Here is a 9359-nt window from a genome sequence, read left to right as displayed (position 1 = left end):
TCTGTCTGGAGGTTCCTCAGAAAATTGGACATAGTACTACTGGCAGATCCAGCAATACCTCTCCTGGGCATATACCCAGATATTCCAACTGGTAATAAGGACACATGCTCCACTATGCTCATAGAAGCCTTATTTATAATAACCAGAAGCTGGAAAGGACCCAGATGTCCCTCAACAAAGGAATGGATACAGAAAATGTGGTACATTTACACAATAAAGTACTACTCAGCTATTAAAAACAATGAATTTATGAAATTCTTAGGCAAATGGATGTATCTGGAGGATATCATCCTTAGTGAGGTAACCCAGTCACAAAAAAAGTCACTAGATATGCACTCACTGATAAGTGGATATTAGTCCAGAACCTTAGAATACCCAAGATTTATTTTGCAAAACACAAGAAAACCAAGAAGAAGAAAGACCAACATGTGGATACTTTATTCCTCCTTAGAATNGGGTACAAAATACCCATGAAAGGTGTTACAGAGACAAAGTTTGGAGCTAAAATGAAAGGATGGACTATCCAGAGGACTATCCTACCCAGAGATCCATCCCATCATCAGCCACCAACCCCTCCCCCCCAAGGAGCTGAAGGGGTCTGCAATCTTATTGGTGGAACAACAGTAGGAACTAACCAGTACCCCTGAGCTCATGTGTCTAGCTGCATATGTAGCAGAAGATGACCTATTTGGCCATCTTTGGGAAGAGAGACCCCTTGGTCTTGCAAATAATATATGCCCCAGTACAGGGGAATGCCAGGGCCAAGATGTGGCTGTCAGTGGTGGTGGGACTGTATAGGGAACAGGGAGCAGGGGTGGTGGGACTGTATAGGGAACTTTCGGGATAGCATTTGAAATGTAGATAATTAGATAAAGAAAATATCTAAAATAAAATTGAAAAAAAATATAGCCAGTAGGAATGGCACTGCCAGCTCAGTCTAATTTTAATTTTCCACTTGCTGTGATTAAACTATGTGACATCTTCAGATGCAGGGTTTTATTATCAAGTTGAGACGATTTGACCTTTGCCTGACATTTTACTTGATAAAGGTTTTGTTGGTGGTGGTGGTCAGGTCTGAATGTACCACGCTATATGTTCCAGGAGCCTGCAGATATTCTCTCTCTCTCTCTCTCTCTCTCTCTCTCTCTCTCTCTCTCTCTCTCTCTCTCTCTCCTCTCTCTCTCTCTCTCTCTCTCTCTCTCTCTCTCTCTCTCTCTCTCTCCTCTCTCCTCTCTCCCTTTCTTTGCCCTCTTTTCTCATGGATTACAGGAACTTTCTGCCAGGATGGCAGATCCATTCTCAAATTTTCATGTGTGTATGCTAGATGCAAACCTACCGATTGATCTCAGCCGCAAGACCAGGGCAAATTTGAGAATTATATTCTTGTCTTTTATGTTCTCTGACAAACACTGAGAGTAGTACTCTACCAGCTGGTGCTGAGAACTATTATCATTGCCTATCTTGATTGACACTATGATTCTTTCTATATGAGCTTTTATGGCTGACTTTAAATCTGGAGTTGTAGTTGATTATTGCTGCCATTATGGTCTTCTGTTATTTCATTGTTCCATTATCTCTCCATTTGGGGCACCAGTCACATGCTTTTGACAACTTTACTTTGTATTCCATAGCCCTGAGCCTTAAAAATATAACATTTACCATCTCTTTATCTTTTCCTACTATCTCCAGGGAGTTTCTCAGAGTGTTCTGTCCCATAAATTCATTGTAAAACTCTATCTCTCCTGTTTCACATACAATCAAATTGTTCTTTTATTGTCATTTTCAAATAAAATATTTCCTTTTTGTTCTTCTGTATTGGCTGTCACGGCACTTATGACCCACATGAAGCATGGAATTGTTCTTCATTCATAGTAGTTGCACAGCTGAGGTACTCTTAACTTTATTTTCCCCCAAGGGTTTATAATCTTGTGCATTTCAGGTTCTCTGTAACATAAGTGGGACAAAAATGACAACTGGGGGGAGATTCTGTCCCTATTGGGCTATTTTAAATTAGAAATTAGAATCCTTGAGCAAAAATTGTTTGGTATCAGAGAAATTCTAATGCCAATGTCATTTTACTGCCAGGTAAATTTGTAGTTGAGACATTACTGGACATTTCTAGAAAAAAAAATATATAGAGGATGCTCCTTCCTTTGGAATTACAGAGTTCAATAATAGTGAGGAATATGTTCCTGTGGCCATTACTCTGCTTATTCATGCCAAGTCCCAACCTGTATAACAGACTATAGACCACCAGTGCAGGTCTCTATTGTGTAGATGTAGTTTCTGGACCATCTCAGTGGGCTGTAGATGGATAAGGAACACAGAGAGTGGGAGAGGCAGTCTTCGTTAGGAAAGGACACACCAATAGGTTACCCACTACCAAATGATCAGTCATGAAGACATATCCATACAAGTAACATTATACAGGTTAGGCAGGTGGTATTTATGCCTTTATAACTATGTATGTACATACATATACTTACATGCATGTAACAACAAGTAATGTAAAAAGAGACCGTGACATTAAAAGAGAGCAAGGAGGGAATACACTGGAGGCTAGGAATGGAGGAAGAGGAAGAGGAAATAATGCACTTATATTATAATCACAAAAAATAAAAGAATGCTTTTTTAAGGGAGTGGAACATAAACATTTCTTTCCAAACTCTTCCCTCAGTTCTGTTTCTACTCTGTACTTGGTTTTTATATACACGCTATTTTAGATCACTCTGATGAGGGTCTATGACAAGAAGGGGCATAATGTGCTTCATTAGCATTTTATTTAACACTGTTGAAATTTCCACTGTTGAACTATGCTACAACATATACCACCACTTAATCCTCTAAGTTAGTTTCTTGGCTCTGTCTGTATCATTAAAATTCATTACAACCAATAAGTAAAACATGGAGTAAGTCTGCTGATACTTTCTAATTACATTTATCTTTAGCAAAGAGAGACTGTGGGTAGATAAAGTGAGCCAAGAAGAGTTATGCAGTTGGGGAGACATCAAGCCATACATGGTAGCAGGGTGATGATTCTCAAAAGGCCTGCAATGAGGTTGCCAACTGGTATAGCTGACACTGGAGGAAACATCCATTATTAGTGGCATTTCTCCATCTGGTGAGCAGCAACATGCATAGAGCTGTGATCAAGTCATACAGTTAAAGTCAAAAGCAGATTGAATTCCTACTGAGAGCACATACTCTAAATGTTTAGTTTTCTTGATAATAGAGCTGTGTCTGTTTCTTTCTCCCTCTTCCCTATAAAGCTATGATGCTTTAAAAGCCCAGAATGAGCTTTTCTCATGAGAGTAAGATTCTTTTAAAGTAGAATGCATGTAAGTTTCCCATAAGACTCATTGTTAAGTGAATACAAAAAAAAAATCTTTCTGCCAATGCAATTACAAGAGATGCTTAACTATAACACGGAGGATAAAATTAGGCCCTAGGAGAGTATGAGTTTGCTGACGATGAATATTAGAAAGTTAAAGAGAAGGATTGAGTGTTGAAAGAAGTATTCAGAAATGGTTCCATTCTCACCAGGATCAAGTAATACACAACTGAGTTAGCAGCATGGCTCCCTGAGTTGATTATTCTGAATACTTGTAGATATATGTATATGTATGTAGATAGGGGAACAGCTTCAGCAGTGCTTTCAGTATGGTAGACAAAAGCCACTTTTAGTAAATTTTCAAATTATCTGGAACTTAATGGACTTAGTTAAAAATATATAAATTCCCCCTTTCCACTTAAAAGGCATTCTTTAGTGCTAATCAAAGAACTCTCTATTTGCATTTTATACTCAATAAGGTATAAATTGCTTCAGGAAATTATGATGTTCATACATAACAATAGCTTTTCTACCTTTTCTCTATAATAGAAATTGGTTATTGAGAGGATATACACTCAATGCCTAGGTTTTAAAAATGGAGTAATGTAATTTTAAAGGATTTATTTTATTTTTAATTATGTGTCTAGGGAGCAGGTGCACATCTGTGCAGCTGCCCAGAGTCCAGAAGATGGCATCCAAACTGGAATTACAGGTATTAGTGAGCTGCCCATGTAGCCACTGGAAACCAAACTCTGAAACTCAGCTTATCTTATCTGTATGAACCATCTCTGCAGCCACATAATTTTATGTCTTAAGTTCATTTTTCCTGGTAAGCATTACTATCTCTTTATTTTTATTTGTATATATCATTTCTGAAGACATAATTATTAATATTAAGAAAAGTATATTAAGTAGTTTAGAAAATGATAGTTAATGTTCAACAAAATAAAGGAGAATGTTAAGACCTGTCTTCATTATCAAGTTCTGTCATCCTTCTTCAGACCTTGTGTTTTCAAGAACTGGGGAATTTACCACCATATCCTTTTTAGAATGGGACTGTGGATTTCCTTGTTGCAAAACTAAAAATGAGATAAAATGTTTACCTCAATAACTCTATGGTAGAAAAATTCCTCAGTGATCAAACTTCTTTTTCTTGGTATCTTTTTCAAAGAGGCATTTCAGCCCTGAGAATGTACATACACATGTAATATTATATGGATTGAACAGGTTGTATTTATATATTTAGCGATATGTAGCAACAGTTAAAGAAAAATATGTCATGTTTTAAGAGGGAGCAATGTTGAGTTTGGAATGGAAAATCAGGTAGAATAGTTTAGTTATAATTATAAAAATATATTATTTTTTAAAAGCAATTTTTCATGCAATTATTTCAGTGGCTCAGGAAACACAAACTCTTTGAAGTTGTATTAACTTTGAGTATACTATGATCCCTCCCAGTTAAGTTGGGTTCATTCAAATATATGATCCATCAGGGGATTATTTTATTCAAACCATCATAGTAATTTCTTTTGTCTGATTAATTTTACCTAAGATCAATATTTTGAGAGTCCTTGGATATGCATCTATCCACTTCATCTCATTTCTGAGTAATATGCCACTGTGTACCATCTATTTGTTTATCTGGTCAAATGCTGCAAGATATTTAGGTGGCTTTCAATGTGAGACACTGAAATAAAAGCTGCTGTGATTACTCATGCATCAGCCTTGGTATGCACATATACATTGATCTTTCTTGTGTATAACTAGGAGTCAAATAGTAGGCATATATTTTTAAAGAAATGATTGAGATGTTTTTCAGAATGATAATAAATTTTATACTAGCACATAACATATGAATGCACTTTCCTTCAAAGTCATCAATACTACTTAATATGGTCAAACTTGTATAAAGTTTCCCTTCCAATGAATGACTCTTGGTATCTAATTTGTATTGCATTACCGCCTAGATCTGTTGGGCATATTTTCATGTCAATGTGCCATCCCCACATTTCAGTTGATAAAATGTCTGCTCCATGTTTAAGGTGGCTTGTTTGTCCATATTGTAGTCATTTGCTTTATACACTGAACATTAGAACTTTATGATGCCCAAGAATTATAAATTTCTAGCATTTTTGCATATTATTTTAGTATAGGCATTAGCCTAGTTGCTTATATAGAAAATGTGTTTGGGATACGAAGTTATCCTTTCTCTCCAACGCACAGAATACCTTTGCTTTCTTTTCAGGATAAGCTAAGTATTAATTTTCCATTTTGGAAAAGTGTTCAGCTGGTTAGTCAGCAGTCTCTTTAGAAGGTCAGGGCTTCTCCAGCTAAGAGAGCCTTAGTTGTCAGCACTCCCCATAAACAGTTTGACAGGGATCTCTTGATTTGCTTAGGGAGACAAAGAGGAACCAATGAAGATCTAAAGCTCATTAATCATTTACAATTAGGTTAAATTTCAGATTTCAGCTTAATCTTAGTCCATTCTCATACACATTATTTTAAAATACCCTTTTCCAGTCTTTGGCTCATATTATTTTTGTTTAGAGTTTTGGTCTTTTTTGTATTATTAATGTATGTCCATTTCATAGTCCTTTGCTAGTTGGTCTGTGGTGTCCATTTCCCTTTAATCTAGACTCCATCTAAGTTTGCTTTTCTTTCTAGAATTGGTGTCTTTGATATCTTATATTTCCAAGCCAAACAATATCCTGAGGCCCCTTCAATGTATGTAACATGATGAAAATAACTAGGCTCTTCCTTGTCTATTCATTTAAAAATCTCTCTATATATTTTAATGATATAGCTTATATTTTCTAGCTTCCATTCATCCCTGCTTGATTTCTGATTGAATGTCATTTTGGTTTTGATCTTGTTTGTGGCCAAATAACTTCCTAGTCTCAGAAGTATTCTTGTGCTTCAGAACAGTCACCTTACATTTGATTTATGCAGTTAGGTTTAACCTGTGGTCATGTACACCAGGATAGAACAGCATTTTAAACCCACTTAAAAGATGAACTTTGCTAGATTCATCTGGTGCACATTCCTAGGGGTGTCAGTGTCCTTTGCTTAGCTCAGCCTGACCCTACCAGGGACAGAGGGTCATGGTTCCTGCCTCTGGGACAGCTTGGGTGTGAGCCTCCACAAGTGTTGATAGTCTACTGTGGGCATAAGACTTGTTTGTGCAATAATGTAGATATTTTCTGGACCCACTAGTAGTGGAATGACTCCCTGATAATTAGAAACAGCATGAGTCCAGGAGTTGAGGGTGTGGCTATGTCTCAACAAAATGGTAAACACTGGAACCTTCAGGACAGCCTTTAATGTTATAGGGGAGAGCTCTAAATACATGAGTTTGAAAATATATAATTTCTCAACTATGCAAAAAATAATAATGCAGTATGGATTATATGAGGGACTTCATGAATCTAAAGGAACAAAAGCAGCTGCTGCACTGTGAGCCAACTTCTCAGAAAGATACTAAGAAAGGAGACAAAGAGATTTAGGGAGTGGCTATTACAGGAGATCTTATCCAGGTAAGTTTGTTTGTCTGTGATTAACAAAGGCAGGCAGATCTCTGAATTCTTTTGCAATGTTACATATATATATATATATATATATATATATATATATATATATATATATTCTTGCTGTCTCCTAAAAATCAAAGGGCTGGGGGTCATGGGATGCTGATTCACCAATCAAAGGGACAACCTGGAATAAATGACTGGCTTGATATGTAAAATAAACGAAGAGACCTCGTTTGTATAGGAGATGAGCTATCCAGAGAATTTTTCAGGATAAAAACAGAAAACTGTTTGGAGAAAGGACACAAACAAACAAGCAGGACATGGATGAGAGAACTCTTGAATAGCAGGCAGCAAGCCCTCACAGCATTGGGGGATACTAGGGCGGTGAGGCAGGAGTGGGTGGCTGGGTGGGGGAGAACCCTCATAGAAGCAGGTGGGAGGCAGAGTGTGACAGGGGGGTTGTGGAAGGGATAACAGGAAGGGGAATAACATCTGAAATGTAAATAAATAAAAATAACCAATAATTAAAAAAAAAAAGAATAGCAAACAAAATATAGACAGAGAAATCCCCAGAGAGAAAGTGGAACATGGAGAGAAGCAGACTGGAAAAGCTGTATCAAGCAGAACACAGGTTGCCAGTGTGGATCCATGATTTGACTTCAAGTCTGTCCTTTTCAATGTTCCCAGACACCTCTTCTCTCAGAACCCCTCTCCGTGCTGAGACTGGTCCTCAGCAGTCCTTGGTGGGGCAGTTATGGAAACAGAATGGCTAAATGAAGAAGAAGAACATTCAAAGTAACATTTCTTTTTTTAAGAGAGGGGGAAAGCTATTGAGAGGAGAGTGTCCCTATTTTATATTTTTAATAAGCTGCCCCTAAAACTTAAAATCATGCTTAGTGCTAAAATAAATGTAGCACTGCATGAAGCAAAGAACGTGCGCTAAAGAAAACTCTCAGCCCTTTATGAACAGGAAGAAAATAATTGAAGTGCTATGGGCCTATTTGTTCAACTTAATTTTGACTCACTCATTAGGGGGGAGGCCTAGTTGCTTTGAGCCATTTTGTAAAATCTAGTACTGGAGAGTATAATTTCTGCTACTTGTTTATGAAGCATTAACTTTGTATAATTACATGAAAGAAAAATGCCCAGCAGATGTGTGTTGGCAGCAGTACCCCATAGGATTTCCTATTACAGGGCAGTCTTCAAATTAAGTTTAGCATTTAAAAGAGGATAAAACATGTATGCTCTTCCTGCCAGAAATATGAATAGAGTGTGGGAGAGATATCAGAATTAAAGGGAAAGTGAAAAAGATTGCCCTTTGGTCTGTGAGAAACCTATAATTTAAGGTATGATGCCATTCACTTGTAGAAGAGGTGATTATAGTGTCTTCCACAGCAATTAGACAGCCTCGATCAGAGACAACCACATGGCTGATTGTATGAATCCTGTCAACCTCTTGTCCTGATATATATATTATTGAAAGCATCTGCTGAGTTTCAAAGAGAACAGTTTATTAAAATGGCATGGCTATATATCTAACATTTCTCATTTCTCCAGTTTTTCTCATTCCCCAGAATGTTTCAACTTAATAATCACATGAGAAGCAAGAATATACTTTTTTATATAACAAAATAGTTTCAAGTCTTAGCTCTGCATATTCTATTCAAAATCCAGACCATCAGTAAAGATTATGTGTTGTCTCTGTTCTCCTGTTGTTGTGGTTGTTCTTGTTGTTTCCATTCACATGGGGGAAAACTGGTAAAAAATTTTTTGTTAAAATACACAATAAACTCTATTACCAAGTAGTTCCTGTATAAGCTTTCATTGACAAGCAAACCACAGATAGCAGTTAACATTTTAAGACAGCAATGGACTACAGTAAGGATGCCAGATAAGGAAGGATATCTATAAGTCCACCATGCAGGGCAAAAACTTTATGAAGACTTCAAGATATAGACCCTTGTGCGAGAAAGTCAAACAAGAACTGAAGACATTATAGCAAGAGCCCCACAAAATCCATGCAAGTATAAACGCTGAAATAAATGAAAGTAAGCATACATAGAGATTCCACAATGTCACGCAGTGTCAGTTCCAAAGAATTAAACTCCAGAAGGGTATGAGTTCACCAGGAAAAAAACTGTTTGTTCTTTGTGTGTTTAAAATGGAAGAGGACCAGAAGGACAGGAAGACAGGAATATGAGGTCTTCCATAGCTTAATGAAGATGCCTGGTGATTCGGCATGAGATGATAAGAGACGTCAATGACAGGAATGGCCTTCAAGAACGAAAAAAAAAAAAAAAAATCCTTGCTTCTTTAACCCAGGCTGGGCTCATATTCCTTGCCGATAGTCAGGAACCCCAAACAATGCAAGAAATGTATATAGTTAAATTACAGAAATATGTGAAGAAAACAAGACTAATGAGGTCATAAGCGTTATTCAACTTAAGATGAAATCGGAAAACGAAACATTTGCTTTGCTTCTTATCTTTTTTTTTTTTTAT

The sequence above is a fragment of the Mus pahari genome, chromosome 13 (assembly GCF_900095145.1).
Source record: "Mus pahari chromosome 13, PAHARI_EIJ_v1.1, whole genome shotgun sequence".
NCBI classification, from domain to species: domain Eukaryota; kingdom Metazoa; phylum Chordata; class Mammalia; order Rodentia; family Muridae; genus Mus; species Mus pahari.
This window is presented reverse-complemented; position numbering follows the sequence as displayed.